We start from the raw sequence: 17,500 nt of genomic DNA, 5'->3' as shown, positions 1-17,500 counted from the left end.
CTGATGTAAAATAATATTAACATTGTTATAGCAAAATTCCCCAGTAAGAAAACGTCTGCTTAAATAATTCGCTAACCTAATCTCTGCAAGCTCGCCGCACTGGAAGCGGCGCCTTTAGCTTCCAGTAACCGAGTTTCTGCCTATGAAGTCGATGTCGACTGTACAGATCTCAAATTTGTGGTCTATGTAGCCAAGGATTTTCAATTATGGGCGACTTGTGCTATTTTATATATGGCTTCTATCTAGATACGATCTGAATAACCCAAGTCAGTTTGTACATGTCAACATTGGTTTATTCGGAAGATTCAGTCTGGTGCAAAACTGCACATATACACATAAATTCACAGACACAACTATGTCAATTGTTAATAATTGATTAAATGTTGTATGCATTGTTATGATCCTCGCAAGCATTTCGGGACCAGTGAATTATTGCAATCATTTAAACAAGCTTTTTCTCAAATAGAATTGTAGCAATTTCATTTCCGTTACATTGGTTAGTCATCTCAATCCCCGAGGAGTTCATATAGCGAGAGTACGTCCTTAGCGTAGCTAGGACCACACCCTAAAACTAATGATTCAATGCTGAGCAAATCAATAATAAATAATACAATACGAAGCTAAGGTGAAACCCACAATGGAGTGTAACAACAGTATCGCCTCAAATATGCTGTCTTGCCTCAGTGGTTAGAGCATCGGGCTCACAATCATGAGGTTGTGAGTTTGATTCCCGGACCGGGTTGTGTGTTGTGTCCTTCAGAAAAACACTTTATTTCAGGTTGCTTCAGTTCACTCAGCCGTAGAAATGAGTTGCGACGTCACTGGTGCCAGGCTGTATCGGCCTTTGCCTTTCCTTTGGAGGACATCGGCGGCGTGGAGTGGGGAGGCTGGTATGCATGAGCCACTGCTGGTCTTCCATAAACAACTTTTTCCGGACTTCTGCCTCGGAGGGTAATTTTCTAGGTGCAATCCCATGCTCAGTCATGACCGAAGGGGCTCTTTATCCGAAACGTTGTTGCTGTCACACATACAAGCATTCTAGGTCACACCATGTGAAAGATCATTTAATTTATTGACATAAAGTCACTAACAGACCTCTTGCCCACAGATTTGTTGTGTCTCATCTCACTACTCTTTCTACCACTTCTGTAACGACCTTTACTCGTTGAATCTGTATCATCTCATAACACATCCACACAATTAATCCCGACTTAGCTGTTTCTTTTCCTAACTCCTATCATTATCTATATCAGTCTAACCTTCTGATCCCGCACTAACCATTATGTCCATTTTTTTCTCCCCAGTACCTCTCTTTTACTCTTTACTTGTTTCAGTCATTTGACTGCGGCCATGCTGGAGCACCAGTTTTAGTCGAGAAAATTGACCCCATGACTAATTCTTTGTAAACCTAGTACTTATTATATCCGTCTCTTTTGCCGAACCGCTAAGTTACGGGGACGTAAACACACCAGCATTGGTTGCCAAGCGATGGTGGGGGGGACAAATACAGACACGCAAACACACATACATACATACATACATACATACATACATATATATATATATATATATATATATATATATATATATACATATATACGATGGGCTTTCAGTTTCCGTCTACCAAATTCACTCACAAGCCTTTGGTCGGCCCGAGGCTATAGTAGAAGACACTTGCCCAAGGTGCCACGCAGTGGGACTGAACCCGGAACCATGTGGTTAGTAAGCAAGCTACTTACCACACAGCCACTCCTGCGCCTGGAATTCCTCTGGAATTTTTCCTAACTCATGTTTTTCTTGTAAGTGTCGATTTGCACCAGCTTTATCAGTTCATTAGCAGCACCAGTTTCGCTAGTCTCGGAAGATCTACGAAACCATAGGCACTACTCCTTTCTCTAATCCAAGCCTGTAAAAAACAAAAACAAAAATAGCGACAACAAAAGTTAATATCTTTAGAACAGTGCTCTGCAGCCTTTTTTTGCACTTGCGGCACACATATGTTTTTCAAAATTCGGTGGCACACCTGAACTAAAAACATAACTAGAAGTATAGCGAGAAAATTATATTCAGGTTACACTGTGGCACACCTAACATCGTCTCGTGGCACACCAGTGTGCTGCGGTATACCGGTTGTGGAGCACTGCTTTGAGATCTTAAGCATTGAGTCTGTTCTCTCCGCCTTTATTTACAGTCTCTATCAAGTATGGATTGAAACTAGGGTGCGCCGTCTTGGGTTATTTGATGATTTAAATCTTGTTCTACCACAGTGTCACAGATGTTTATGTCATTATTGATTTATAAACCTACATCAAGAGAATTAAATTTGGTGTAGAGCTGCAGTCGATTTAATCAAAGAAAGATTCCAGCTAACAAGAAGGTCTCTATAGGGTTGTTCACCTTGCTAGCAAAACCAGCTAAGTCTTCTTTAAATGATATCACGCTGTATGTACACACAGGATAACATGGGCATGAGTTTCTTGCACAAAGGGAAACTGCTGAGATGGTCACAATTGGAATGCTTTTGATCAAATATCTGCTGGATCAGGGCTGACTTAGCACCAAGCAAGAAAATCTAAGTAGCAAAGTTAAGTAATATATATATATATATATATATATATATTAATTAACTTTGCATCTTTGTTTAAATTCTATCAGGATTTATATATATATATACATACATATACATATATATATATATATATATATATATATATATATATATATATATATATATATATATATATATATATATATATATATATATATATATATATATATATATATATATATATATATATATATATATATATATACGGCAATGCATTTGTTCAGTACTTACAAAAGCGTTTCCGCATTTCGTTAACGTTTTGTAATATGAAGATATTGATTTCTGACATTAAGTCATGGCCTCATATTCTGCAGATCACAATCGATTTCATAGAGCCCTATAATGAGCTGATAGTTATTTTATTGTCTCCGACGAGATAAAAAGTAAAGTCGATTCTGGCGGGATTTGAAGCTTAAGCAATGTATTCTCTTTTGTCATCTGCCCCCTACCGTTTTGTAGTTACGATAAATATTTATGAGATTGAAACTTTGGATTAGATTACATTATAAATTAAATTTCATTCTTAATTTCTTTTTCAGACGGAATATTTCGTGCGTCTTTCAGTATCAGCTAACTTGAACGCAGAAAAGAAATAAAAAGTTATATATGTATAAACTGCTGTGAAACTATCTATCTACGGATACGAGACATATGGAGTTTAAATAAAGTAAAAGTATATTATCTAAGCGGCCATTTTGTTGAGTAGTTATGTTTACAGTGCAAGCATATAGCTATGATGGCTGAATATATAAACACGACCCAGTTTGTAGATGCTCATAAACAAATCCACGCTTGCGTACATATACAAAGATTCGTATAAGTAAACACGTGTGGGCATTATACAATTTATAAACGAAATTATACGAATCTACACACGCATGAATTCATACACATACTCATAAATACGCACACATACACACAAGAAAAAATACACTTGCAAACACACATGAAAGAAAACTACACAGATAAACACACTCACATGTTAAATATGCACACAAATACACTGGTAGACACGCACACATACACATATACATTCACGCACATACATGTATATTTACAAAAACTCAACTCAATACAGATTTAGATATGTATTGAATCATGTAAACAGACGTAAACACATAGCCATATAATCACAAACGTGATAAATGCAAGACTTATACCTATCACAGTTTCTATTTTTATCTCTTGCAAAAGCAGAAAAGTAATAATGGATGTTGAAAACAGTAAATCACCTGGAACGGCTTTCAGTCGACTGAAAACAACAGCCACCATAATTTTACAGACATTCTTACTACTTTTACTTATAATAGTTGGACTACTATTAATATCTGTCCGCATTTTATCAACTATTTTTCTAATCTTAGTCCGTTTGTTTGCGAGCGTCGTAAAAGGAATACAAAAGCCAGTCGAATTTGCTCTACAAACCTCCAGAACTGTATTTAAAGCCATAACTTCACCAGTCCAGTCAACAACGGTGCTACTCAAGCTTATTGTAATGGGGTTTGTAATTACCGTCGGATTCCTTGTAGAAATGATCCGTGTTGGAAAACGAACTGTCATCACGTCCGCTACTTTTCTTCTGACGAGTTTCAAAGTGCTACTGGGTATCTCTCTGGTAGTTCTAACAGTTTTAGGGTGCGCTCTTTCTGTTGTGGCCCATTATGTGATTGCCGTTTACATGTTGCTCATTAGGTTCTGCTGGTTTTCCATGTTTGTTGCCGTGGTTCACTATGTGTCGATACCCGAAATGAGTGTCTGGGGACATATCTTCATGGCTTTACCTAGCGTTTTCCAGGACTTAATAAACTAGCTTATGTCATCATGGGATTTGCTTTACCTGTTCAAGCATACTTTTATAAATAAATAAATAAATAAATAAGTATATATATATATATATATATATATATATATATATATATATATATATATATATATATATATATATATATATATATATGTGTGTGTGTGTGTGTGTGTGGTGTATATATATATATATATATATGTACGTACGTACGTATGTATGTATGTGTATGTATATATGTGTGTGTGTGTGTGTATGTGTGTGTGTGTGCATTCATGCTTGCATGTATGCATGAATATATATATATATATATATATATATATATACATATATATATATATATATATATATATATATATATATATATATATATATATATATATATATATATATAGAGAGAGAGAGAGAGAGAGAGAGAGAGAGAGAGAGAGTAATCTCTTGACTATCGCGGGTGTTACGTTCCAAAACCCTACACAATAGGTGAAAATCTGCGAAGTAGAAACAGTACTGTACTGTATATTTTGGGGATTATTTTTATAATTTGTATATATTTATTTTATTATAAATGGAAAACAACACCCCGGAGGAATCGACGTTAAGTTAAATGATAAACCACGATAGGTATGCCGCGATAGGGAACAGCGATATGGCGAGGGGTTACTGTATATATATATATATAGATAGATAGATTTAGATTCAAGGTGAATATGGTACTTAGGTTTAGGCACCAGAGTTAAGTATGGTATTATCCAAACAATTCCAAAATAAGGCGATTAAAAAGAAAGAAACAAATGGAAAACAAGACAAACACCACAAAGAACGATCTCTCATTAGTTGTCGGCTGTTTTTCTAATCCGTATTTCGAGCAATTCATGACAAGATACACCTTCGATATATATATATATATATATATATATATCGAAGGTGTATCCCTCACACCCCAACACCACCACACCACACCACACCACATACTCACATTGCTTAAATAGATGGAGTCGCATCAAACGATCGTACTGCATTAACCTTGAATATCCTTGTTGCTTATTTTGATTTTATATATACATATATAATGTAGGCAGGTGTAAGCAATGTGTATCAATAGGAAAACTATAATCCTCATTAAATATGACTGAGGGTGTTAGAAACACCTATATTACTAGAAACAAGAGCTAAACTCTCTAATGCTGCAGTTGAAACACATAACTGTATACATACATGCTGACAGGGACCGTAATCGTCTGAAAAGCAGCGGTCGATATATATATATATATATATATATATATGCGGATGTACGCCGGACGAAATGCTACAAGGCTCACCGCCTTATATGCTATATAGTTCATAGTGGAGCACATGTCTTGTGGGAGAAAATCGAAATGTGTCATGAGACAAATATTTGAGAAACACTCCTCTAAGAGGTCAGTGGGACTGTTAGAAATAACAGCTAACGTCCACCATAGAAATTGCAAAAGAAGACAACATTAGAGAATATAGCCACTGAAATACAAACTATGGATGGTCAAGATTGAAAATATTTGCTCCTAACTCTGCTCATATAGGTTTCAACGGGGATTAACAACACGTATAAATAGTTCAAAGGAACACCGTATGCAAGTGTCTTTTTTATTGTAGTTTCAAGTAAATGCAGGACTTGTGAGTAAAATTGAGTGACCGGAAACTGTGGGAGCCAGTCGGATAAGAGTGACCCTGTGGTCCAAAAAGGTCGGCTTCGCCATTTTGATTCTGCTTAAGTGTACAACAGTCTGCGGATTATTCAACCACTTGCTCTATAATTCAATAACATATGTAATAATGTATGAAACTCTGAGTAGCAGTTTTTTTTTGTGATATTTTTGAGATTTTTTTTGCAGCTTTGATAATAATAAAGCATATTACTCTACCTCCGGTATTCGAGTACTATTTTTTCCCAATTTGTTTCACATTTATGTGCTTATTCGTCTGTGTGTGTGCGTATGTGTGTGTGTGTGTGCTTATGATTACACATATATATATGTATGTATACACACACACACACATACGTGTCTTCGTTTGATATATGCATATATGTTATGACCTTGACTGACATAACCAGCATTTCGTCAAGCTAAGCGTTTTCAAACCTATTTATATTTAATGCTCTCACTCCTCTGTATTTTCCATTCTCTTTCTCTACTTTTCACCACTTCTCTTTATCTCCCTCCCTCTCCTCTCACTGTCTCTCTCCCTCTCTCTCTCTCATATCCCGCATATATATATATATATATATATATATATATATATATATATATATATATATATATATATATACCATATGCACCACTGATTAATCCTAACAACACGTAATGCGGTTATACATTGTTTGATCTTATTTATCTTATAATCCATTATTTCGCTGAACTATTGATAATTGTTCTTGTTGTACTAGTCGTTGTAAGTCTTACCACGGTGTATTAATGAGCCATTCCCCTTAATCTGGCAATTGTAGACACAATGTTTGAGCGATATTGTTATTTCGAAAGGCAATATGCTGATATTTTACTTGGTGTTCGGGCTAAATTTGACACTTTGCATAAAAGGAAAAGAAAACGCAACATTCCATCCAAACTATCTATATTTGTATCTTTCTCCCCCTCTCGTTCTTCCTTCTGTTGTTCTTCGCCTCACCCCTTCACTACTATATCTCTCTCTCTCTTCCTCCCGGTCTCTCGTTGCTCACATATCCCCCCCCCTTTTTTTCTCCCTCTACCACTCTTTCTCCTTACCCCGCGCTGGTCACGTGTGTCCGGCTACTTCCTCCTTTCCTATCTTGGCCGTTGCCAAGCTCGCACGAACTTCCTTCTTCTCTCTTCCTTCTAGTTCGTCACATCACAGCGTTCAGTATACATATATATATTTTTTTCACGTTTGGCCTTATAGCCCTTCTTGTTTATTTTCTCTGTTTCGTTTTCCTGTCTTGTTTTCTGTTCGCCACTACATTCCTCCGTGTTACAAATTTAATTCGTTTCCGCGGGAAGAGCTATTCTAACAATGCGTCCTGCCCTAACTCTTCGAAACGCTTAGTTTTAGAATGGTTTTAGAAAGGAGACGAATCAAGCTCTTTTGAATATTATATGTAGCTCCTACTAAATGTGTTGAGGGTGTTTTTCTATGTATGTATGTATGTATGCATGCATGTATGTATATATGTATGTATGTATGTATATCAGTCGTCCGTGGACGAATCTATGACATCTTCAGGTCATAACTTTTTCTGTGCAAAATAGTATCAGCTGGTTGCAAGTCCTCGCTGAAGGGTTGTTATTTCAAAGATTACCTTGTCGTAGATACATTGTTTTCAGTACGACTGGTGAGCACTACACTACTCTTGATTATATTGGATGACTGTTAACTCTCCTGAATTCTTCCGCCCTTTGGCGGGTCTTGATTTTTCTTCTCTGGGGTGTCCAAAAATCCCTCCTTTTCTCTAGCCAAGCTTGATGAAATTGTCGGTCAAGTCGACGACGACCTGACCATGCTTCAGGTTGTACCGCCTTACATGTTACTGGGTCACCTGTAGCTCAAGAACAACCTAACGTATTTAGTTGTAATTATTTTACTGAAGGAGAACGTCTCAAGTTTGTTCTCAAAGTTGGTCGGTGATTTGTATTCCGGCGTGGAGACTGATGCTAATATTGTTTACCTTTAACTCATTTTATTTTTCTCTTTATTACTGTCTTTGGGATGCGGAGATGTTGTGGCATCACCCTGTAAAATTTTGTCAAACAAATCGACCCCAGTATTTACTTTTAAGTCTGGTGCTTGTTTTATCGCTTTTTTTGCCAACCTGTTAAGTTACAGGGACATGTACAAACCAACACTTATTGACAAGCGATAGAGGACTAACAGAAACAGTAAGTCATACACATATAACTACATACATACATATTTATTTATTTATGTATTTATTCAGTCTACTGGCCTCCGTAAAGTTTCCGTCTGCCGAATTCACTCTCAAGTCATTGGTTGGCTCCAGCTAAGGTACCGCACGGTTGTAAAGTGAGCTTTTTAGCTACACAATCACGCCTATGTTTTTTCTGTCATACAAGGTACCAACAGTTGCAAAAGCCTCAATCGAATTTGGTATACAAACAAGATCGAGTGATAGAGCAACAGGAATAGTGAGAACTGCTCTACAGATCTCCTGAACTGGAAAACAATACAACACAATGGAAATATTACATAGCACAGTATCAGAGAGTGAAAGAAAGCGATGGTGAGAGAAAGAGGCGAGAAAGTGATATAAAAAGATAAGTAATGACAAACTCTACTTACGAGGATATCACTGTGTAACATGATATTTTTGTCCTTGGGCAGCAACTGTTATTTCCTATTTGCTTACCCCTAGGAAGTATGAAAAATGGCTAATATATCCTTCAAACTTTGCTTTTGTTACGATAATTATTCAAACCCCAAAGAATCTCTCTCAACACATGACTATGATGCTCCCCAATTACTCCTGCTCGTGATCAGAGATGCACTTATTGTCAGTAAGGGACATGTTCAAGTGATAAAGGTCAAGCAATTGACATGCAAATTTGTTCTATTGAGCAGAATATTTGCTATAACGATATTTCTTCTTCAGCAACACAGTGCTAAATCTATCTGAAATGTAATGGAAAATAGGTCACTTTCAAAACATTGATGTCCATGTCAGAAAAGCAAAGTTTGAAGGGAATGTAATCATCTCCTTTGATTTCTAGGTAGAAGCAAATAAGAAATTATATATACTGACTAAAGACAAAAAAAAAATTAGAAAAAAAAAAAAATTACACAATGCAATTGATGTAGTAATTTTTCTTGAGCAACAAAGATTTGGTCTCCGAGTCTCATTCTAGCGAATCAGAGAATTTAAAACACGAATCTCTTTGGAATCATTGAACTCTTGGCTAATTACAAACCACTAAAATTGCTCTGAAGATTACAGCCTTGCAATAAATAAAAAAAACAGTAAATAGCTTCAAGTTCACTATCAAGTTTTTTGTCAAACTGAATACCTTATTAACTGTACAGATTATATTCAGATCCATATTTTAAATTTCGTAAAATATTCAGTTGTGGTTGGTACAATACAAATTTCTAGTTATGTGGAACAGCCAAATAGTGAATGACATTATCATTTGTTGTTTGTGCGTTACATCACCCGTTCATCATCCGTTATTTGACCAAAAGTAATAACAAATTTCCAGTTCAAGAACGATTTGTTGATGTTGTAAGAAGGCAAGCAACCGAATGAAAAAAAAACCCACCTGATTGACACCCAAACTGTTTGGATACTTATCAAATATTATTGTAGACAGAGTTATTATTACGATGCCAACATGCCTGGCAAGTACAATGTTACCCCGTAGCATATATTTGTTGTCAGTCCGCATTCCTTCCTTAAGTGAAGTAGATTCTCCCTCAGTACATTAATAGCAATGGGGGCAGTTAAATTTTTTGTTCAAGCAATTCAGTTTGTTTTCTTCCACTTCTCAGTACAAAGTTATTTTCTTGGAGAGGATGAAGGTGAATCCATTGCCCTTTGTCAGACACTCTGTAGAAAGACAACGGCAGGTGTGAGAATATTTGTTGCTCAACCTATTAGAGTAAGACATGCGCTAAATAATTTTTTGTCAATGGTAATTCTGTCTCCTTAAACACTTGTCTCTCAATCTTTTGGCCCAAATCCAATAATGACACCAATGATGTAATCAAATATGTGTCATCCTTCATTTGCATCCTTATGTCATTGATGAGTTTGAAGATGCTTTCGGAAATCGGCGGAGATCATATCATCTGGGCAATGAGGACTTAAATCGCGCTCGAATGATTTAGATGAGTTACAAGGAAAATGGGCACAGATTTTAAATGAAACAAAATTCGTTACTGAAGTAATGGAAAATGAGTCCCATCTAACAAAACTGAATGCTGAACAATAAGCAAGAAACATTGCTAGTAAAGACGATGAATGAACCAGAGACGGCTGGAGAAAATTTTTATGATGCCTGTGATGAATTCTAGCAGAATGTTTTATTTTTTATGTTATCGATTCGGTGAGCGCCAGAGTGTCAAAACAGTTTCATGTTGTAAACAAAAGTAATAATTTATCATGCGTTTTTGTGCAAGTATCGAAACGTGGCAGAAGAGGAAGGTGCATGCACAATGTATTTGCTAAAACAAAAGAAACAATAGAGAATCTCTCAGAATACATGCAAGAGAAGACAAGGTACATTTTAGGAAAATATGTGAAAATGATTTTGAATGAAAACATGAAGCTACGTCAGCTTTTAGACGCGATAAAAATGCACAAGTTAGATTACATTTATCTAAATATATGTACTGCACTACGAATATTCTACACATTTTCAGCTGCAACAATATCTGTTGAGATATTTTTTTCAGCAAATTAAAGCTCATCATGGGTTTTGTAATAAGCATGATGACATAGGAGAGACTGAATGACCTAGCAGCTCTTAGTATTGAAAATTAAACTGAATGGAAAATTGATTTCATTGAAATAATAGCAATATTTGCATTAAAGAATATAATACATGTTTCGTTTAACTATGACAGTTATCAGTTTTACTGATTTCATTAAAGCCATTCTTGAGAATGTATTTAAGATTTCAATAAATTATCCAATGAAATGAACAGATATTTTATATTTTGTTTTGTTTTTGTTTTTGTACCAATATAGTATTGTTGATTGTCAAAGTTATTTGTCCGCATAAAATTTCACAAAGAAAATCGGGTCTTTTTGAAACTATAGCAGTAATAATGGGTTCAAATTTTGGCACCAGGCCAGCAATTTCAGGGAAGAAGTAAGTCAATTACATCAACCCCAGTCCTCAACTGGAACTTATTTTATCGAGTCCGAAACGATGAAAGGCAAAGTCGAGCTAGGCAGAGTTTGAACTCAGAACGTAAAGACGGACGAAATACTGCTAAGCATTTTACCCGACGTAATAACGGAGTAATATAGATTTCAAATTTTGGCACAGTAATTTCAGGATAAGGGGTAAGTCGATTACATCGGCCTCAATACTCAACTGGTACTTATTTTATCGTCCACGAAAGGATGAAATGCAAAGTCGTCCTCGGTGGAATTTGAACTCAGAGCATAAAGACAGACGAAATGCAGCTAGGCATTTTGCATGGTGCGCTAATAGTTCTTCCAACTCACCGCCTTTAAATGACAACAGTAATATTAACGCAAAAATATTACTAAAACTATTAAACTTTCAAAAATATCTCTGTATAGACAAAGACATATATACCCAGATAAATAAATAAATCTATTTATCTATCTATCTAATTGTCTGTCTATCTATCTATCTATCTATCTATCTATCTATAGATACATACATACATACATACATACATACATACATACATACATACATACATACATAAGCTTGGATTCTCAGAAAAAGAAATCAACCAACTGACTTGCACATTACGAATACAATCTGGAAGCGGAACAGTAAAACGAGGCAAGAGTTTTCTCAGGTTTAAATTGTGACGTTGCTTTCGTTATCTACATTCCAACGATGGAGTTTTGTTATCTTCATAGGAAGAATTTAAACAATTAAAAACAGAATAGAATATGCATACGTAGTTTCACACATATATGTGCATATGTGCATGTATGTATAGATATATACAGATATACATAAGTGAGTGTATATATATATATATATATATATATATATAGAGAGAGAGAGAGAGAGAGAGAGATGTACAAACAAAAGAAAAGATAATGGAAGATACAAAGTTAGGATCGGTAGTGTTGTTAATTTGATGTAACCGGAGATGATTTCGCTCTTGGAGTCTATATGTGTGTGGGGCGAGCCGGGTAGAGTGGAGAAAAATAATCCTGGAAGAGAATTTACTTAGTATGGGAAGTTAGTTGGTTAGTCATATATCTACACATTGGAGTGCACTTGGCGAGGTGTCGTAAGTTAACCAATGAAGAATTCGGGAGTGTATTGTGTTAGTGCAAAAATTCTGTTTTAAACTGTGGGGTGGGGGACTTCTATGGAGATTTTTCTCGTTTTACAAGTCTTGTGGAAACGATTCTTTATACCCTATGCAGTGTGAGGAAATACACCAGTGTTTCGTACCGGAAAGAAAATTCACAAAAAACAATTCCAAATCTGATCGATATTCTACAACAGACGGTCATCGCATTGTGAATGTGTGCAGTGAGCCGTGAAAATTGTCAATCAACACTCTGTGAAGTTTCAGAAGTATACATGCAGAAATTTGTATTACAAGAAAGAAAGAAAGAAAGAAAGAAAGAAAGAAAGAAAGAAAGAAAGAAACTGTAACATATTGTCACAAGCACAGCGGGAAAAATGCTTTGCAGCATTTGATCCGTCTTTACGTTCTGAGTTCAAATTCTGCCGAGGTCGACTTTGCCTATCCTCTCGAGGTTGATAAAATAACTAACAGTTGAGCAATGGAGGTCGATGTAATTGACTTACCCTCTCTCTTGAGCTTGCTAGCCTTGTGCCAAACTATAACAAGTTTCGCCTTTTGAAATACAGGTACTACTCACTTTTGCCAGCTGAGTAGGCTGGAGCAACGTGAAATAAGGACACAACAGGTCACCAACAGTCGAACTCACGACCTTACAATCTTGAGCTGATGAACCGAGTAAGAGACAGTCAGGATTTGTTTCATCGTTTGAATAGTGGTGAAAACTCTCTAAGCGCCATGACAGTCAATGGGACATTGCTGGCTTGACTGCAATGTTAAATTAAAAAAGTAGTTGTCGCGGTGAATTGGTTCATCGCAGCGTAAAAGTAAAAGGACGTCAGAGTCTCTCAAACGTGAAGTTGATGCTGATTGCGTGTGGTGGTGGTGGTGGTGGTGGTGGTGGTGGTGGTGGTGGTGTGTGTGTGTGTGTGTGTGTGTGTGTGTGATTGGAACGTAGTCGTTCATCATAAGTTTATTCAGCGTGTTCAGACGCTCATCAGGAGTTTTATTCGTATTCCTGAAGCTTTTTGAGAGAATCTTTGCGTCAGAGTCAGTGTCTCAGATGTGAAGTTGATTATATTGATGTATGTGTGTGTATGTGTGTGTGTGTGTATGTGTGTGTGTGTGCGTGTGTGTGCGTGCGTGTAGAAAGTAGTTGTTCATCATAAGAAAGTAGTTGTCCATCATAAGCTTATTCAACGTGTTCAGATGCTCAATGAGGTGTTTTATTTGTATCCCTGAAGCTTTTGAGAGAATCATTGCCAAGAAAGAGATCTAAGGCAGAGAAAAACAAAGCCCGGATGCTTCGAAACGGCAATGTATCTACGTGCGAGTTACTCCCAGTTCATGACTTTATGGCGAAACATAAGCCAGTTTTTTTTCCCCCTTCTACCCTATTCTCCGATTTTGCCCCAGTGGATTAATTTTATTTATATATTCATTTATGTCTTCTGCTACTCAAAGTTGAAATCCATCTGAAGGTCACCGATTTCGAATGACAGGAAAAACCCGACAAACATTTGCAATGCAGTATCTCGGAAAATCTAGCTTCCAGAGCCGTTGAAGCGTTGCATCAACGATGAAGAGAAGAACTCTGAAGGATAATTAATTGAAGTGGAGGTGCATGGCTTAGTGGTTCGGGTATTCAACTCACGATTGTAAGGTCGTGAGTTCGACTGCTGGTGGCGCGTTGCATCCTTGAGCAAGATACTTTATTTCACGTTGCTCCAGCCTACTCAACTGGCAAAAATGAGTTGTGCCTGTAACTCAAAGGGCCAAACTTGTATTTTGTATCACGCTGAATATCTCCGAGAACTACGTTAAGGGTATACGCGTCTGTGGAGTGCTCAACCACTTGCACATTAATTTCACTATCAACTGGAGCACTGGTCATCGTAACCGACGGAATGCCGGTTTTTATTTAATAACTACTTGTCTTTTTTTTAAGTAAAAGTTGATTATTTTGCACAAATCTCATACGAGGATGAAGCATAATTCGTAAAGTAAATGGTTTCTTTGTTTTATGGTGGCGAGTTGTAGCACGTGGAGGGGGTTTCTTTTTGAGTTTTGATTTTATGTCACAAGAAAACAATGAAATGTATAGAATCGAACCGATTGATTGAGGGAGTCAGTCAAAAACAGCTTCAACTTATTAGTCAATTGTTGATCAATTATTTTTAGGAGCATTCCGTCGGTTACGACGACGAGGGTCCCAGCTGATACGATCAACAGAACAGCCTGCTCATGAAATTAACGTGCAAGTGACTGAGCAATCCACAGGCATGTTTACCCCTAACGTAGTTCTCAGGGAGATTCAGCGTGACACAGAGTGTGACAAGGCCGCCTCTTTGAAATACAGGTGCAACTCATTTTTGCCAGCTGAATGGACTGGAGCAACGTGAAATAAAGTGTCTTGCTCAAAGACACAACGCGTCGCCGGGAATTGAACTCACGACCTTACAATCGCGAGCCGAATGCCTTAACCACTAAGCCATGCACCTTCACTCATGATCAATATGTTTGGAACTAAACGGGTTCATGCTGAAAATGGATTCCTACCACAGCTCCACTTTCTTTCCTTGTTTATCAAACAGAACTAAAACGAATATGTTTTATATCTTTCATATCTGTGTTTTCAAAATCAAACACCACCAGGTGTGGTTTTTTAACTTACACAAATCTTCAGTTTTACATATAAACACATATGCATAATGAACATATATATATATATATATATATATATACATGTACAAATGTGTATATATATATATATATATATAATCATAAATATACAGGGATTAGCATTGAGTTGCTTCTCCAACATACTGAAAATTTAGAAATAGCAGTCAAAGAACTACTGATTCTAAACTACAAATTTTTCTCTAAACGGATGGCGATATTTATGGCACACATAGAACAAAAAACCGGAGGGGAAAGCATAAACAAAACAAGTCTTTAGTTAATCGGATACGATCGTTTCATGGTTAAGAGAATGAAAATTTCTCTATTCCAAATCTTCAGTCCGATATTCTGATAAATTTGAAAGTGTCTCTAAAAAAATTCACGGTAATTTTTGGCCATGCGACACCAAAAATCAACGATAAGAAAGGCACTTACGAATTCATCGGCTAGTGAGTTCATTCTTGTATATATATATATATATATATATATATATATATACATGTATGTATGTATACACACACATGTATGTATATATACATATATATATATATATATATATATATATATATATATATATATATATACATGTATGTATATATATATATATATATATATATATATATATATATATGAGGAGATGTAAAGGTGTGTATGTGTGAATTGTGTATGTATATGTGTGTATATGTCTATTACTGTGCACCATTTTTTTAAGGGACTTTTTCTTAATAAATGTCTAATTTTAGCTTCTCTTATGAAAGTAAACGGAAGTGTTAACATCATAGATTTTATCACTCTGCGGGCAATTTACATTTCACAGCCAGGTTAATATCTCATGTTTATTTAAAATAGATATGCCTTGTTTTAAATTTAAGAATAAAATAAATGCTGGAAGTGGCACGATGCAGAAATAATTTAAAATTAAACGACGTTATTAGCGTGTGCACAGTTATGCTAATCAGATTACCGGCTTAGCTTAGCTCTGGACTTCATACATTATAAGTCACTATAAGAAACTGAATCTTTCCGTAATTATAAGATGGGTTATTCTTTCTCTCATAAAAATCTAAGAAGACTAATTTTCCGGTCGGATCACTGTCATCTTTTCTGCTCAAGAAATGATGAAAATTTGTGATGTTACTTTACGTGTTTCACAGAAGAGACAAGATACCTGCTTACTAAAAAAAGGTATACATTATATTTCAAATGCAAACACAAATATACACGTACATACGCATATAAGTAAATAGCTATACATACTAGTACACTATCATTCTATTACTGGTTACTAACATTGAACTGCAGCTAGACTGGAGCACGGCTTTCAAGGGGTTTAGATAATTATATCAATTTCAGTTCTGTTATTCATTATATCGATCTCTGTTTCTCACCTGTGTTACTTCCTTTTAGATATTGAAGCCACCTCAATGAACTTAAAATAGTGGAAGCTTTTTTATCCACAAGCACAGACACATATATACATGACAAAGTATGATTTTGAGAGAGGTTTGCTTACTGTTTTAGGTAAGTAAACCTCCTTCACACAAGTGCATATGTGTATGTATGTGTGTACGAGCACACACAGACACAGGCACACACACACACGCACGCACGCACACACACACACACATACATATAAGCGCAGGTGTGAGTATATAGCAAAAAAGCTTGTTTCCCAACTGCATGGTTCCGGGTTCAGTCCCACTGCGTGGCACCTTGGCTAAGTGTCTTTCACTACAGCCTGGGGTCGACCTAAGCCTTGTGAGTGGATTTGGTAGATGGAAATTGAAACCATTCTTAAGGAAGTGAGTCGGTAGAATCGTTAGGGCCTTGGACAAAATACTTAGCAGCGTTTCCTGCGACTCTGTAACTCTTTGAACCCTTCTGAGTTCAAATTCCGCCGAAGTCAGCTTTGCCCGGAGATGGAAACAGACGTGGTGATCACGGTCGGAAAAAACCTTTGATCAAAGGTCTACTTGGTGTACATTGGTACAACAAACACAAGGACGCCTCTCACTTAACCATCACAACAACCACTACCAACTCCACCACCACTACCACCACCACCACCACCACCACCACCACCACCACCACAAGAACTACTACAAACGTTTTGCTGTTACTTGTAGTGATAGGTGTGATAGTGGCGGTTGTGGGTGTCGTCGCCATCATTATCATCATCATCAACATCATTCTCATCACCATCATCATCATCATTATCAACAACATTATCATCAACGTCATTCTCATCACCATCATCAACACCACCTCCATCATCATCATCATCATCATCACCATCATTATCATTAACATCATCATCATCATCTTCATCATCACAGCCAAAGTAATTGACTTCTCCATTACCACTACCGTCATCACTATCATAAATATCCTCACCGCCTTCACCATCGGCA

General features: G+C 36.5%; 1 long non-coding RNA gene across 2 annotated transcripts in view; it reads left to right on the top strand.

Annotated features, from left to right (window-relative positions):
* The window catches only part of LOC149137072 (uncharacterized), a 37,542-nt gene that overhangs the window by 5,937 nt on the left and 14,105 nt on the right, over window positions 1-17,500 (top strand). The window contains exon 2 of one of the 2 annotated variants that reach the window (XR_016239126.1): window positions 3,148-3,612. The exons of the other annotated variant lie outside the window; for it this stretch is intronic. This is a non-coding gene — a long non-coding RNA (uncharacterized LOC149137072). Of the gene's footprint in view, window positions 1-3,147; window positions 3,613-17,500 lie in introns of those variants that run through there. 2 annotated transcript variants of the gene reach the window in all.

Source organism: Octopus bimaculoides, chromosome 2 (genome assembly GCF_046866305.1).
Source record: "Octopus bimaculoides isolate indiv1 chromosome 2, ASM4686630v1, whole genome shotgun sequence".
Taxonomy (NCBI): Eukaryota; Metazoa; Mollusca; class Cephalopoda; order Octopoda; family Octopodidae; genus Octopus; species Octopus bimaculoides.
Note: the sequence above shows the minus strand (reverse complement) of the source record. Positions and strands in the feature narration are given on the sequence as shown.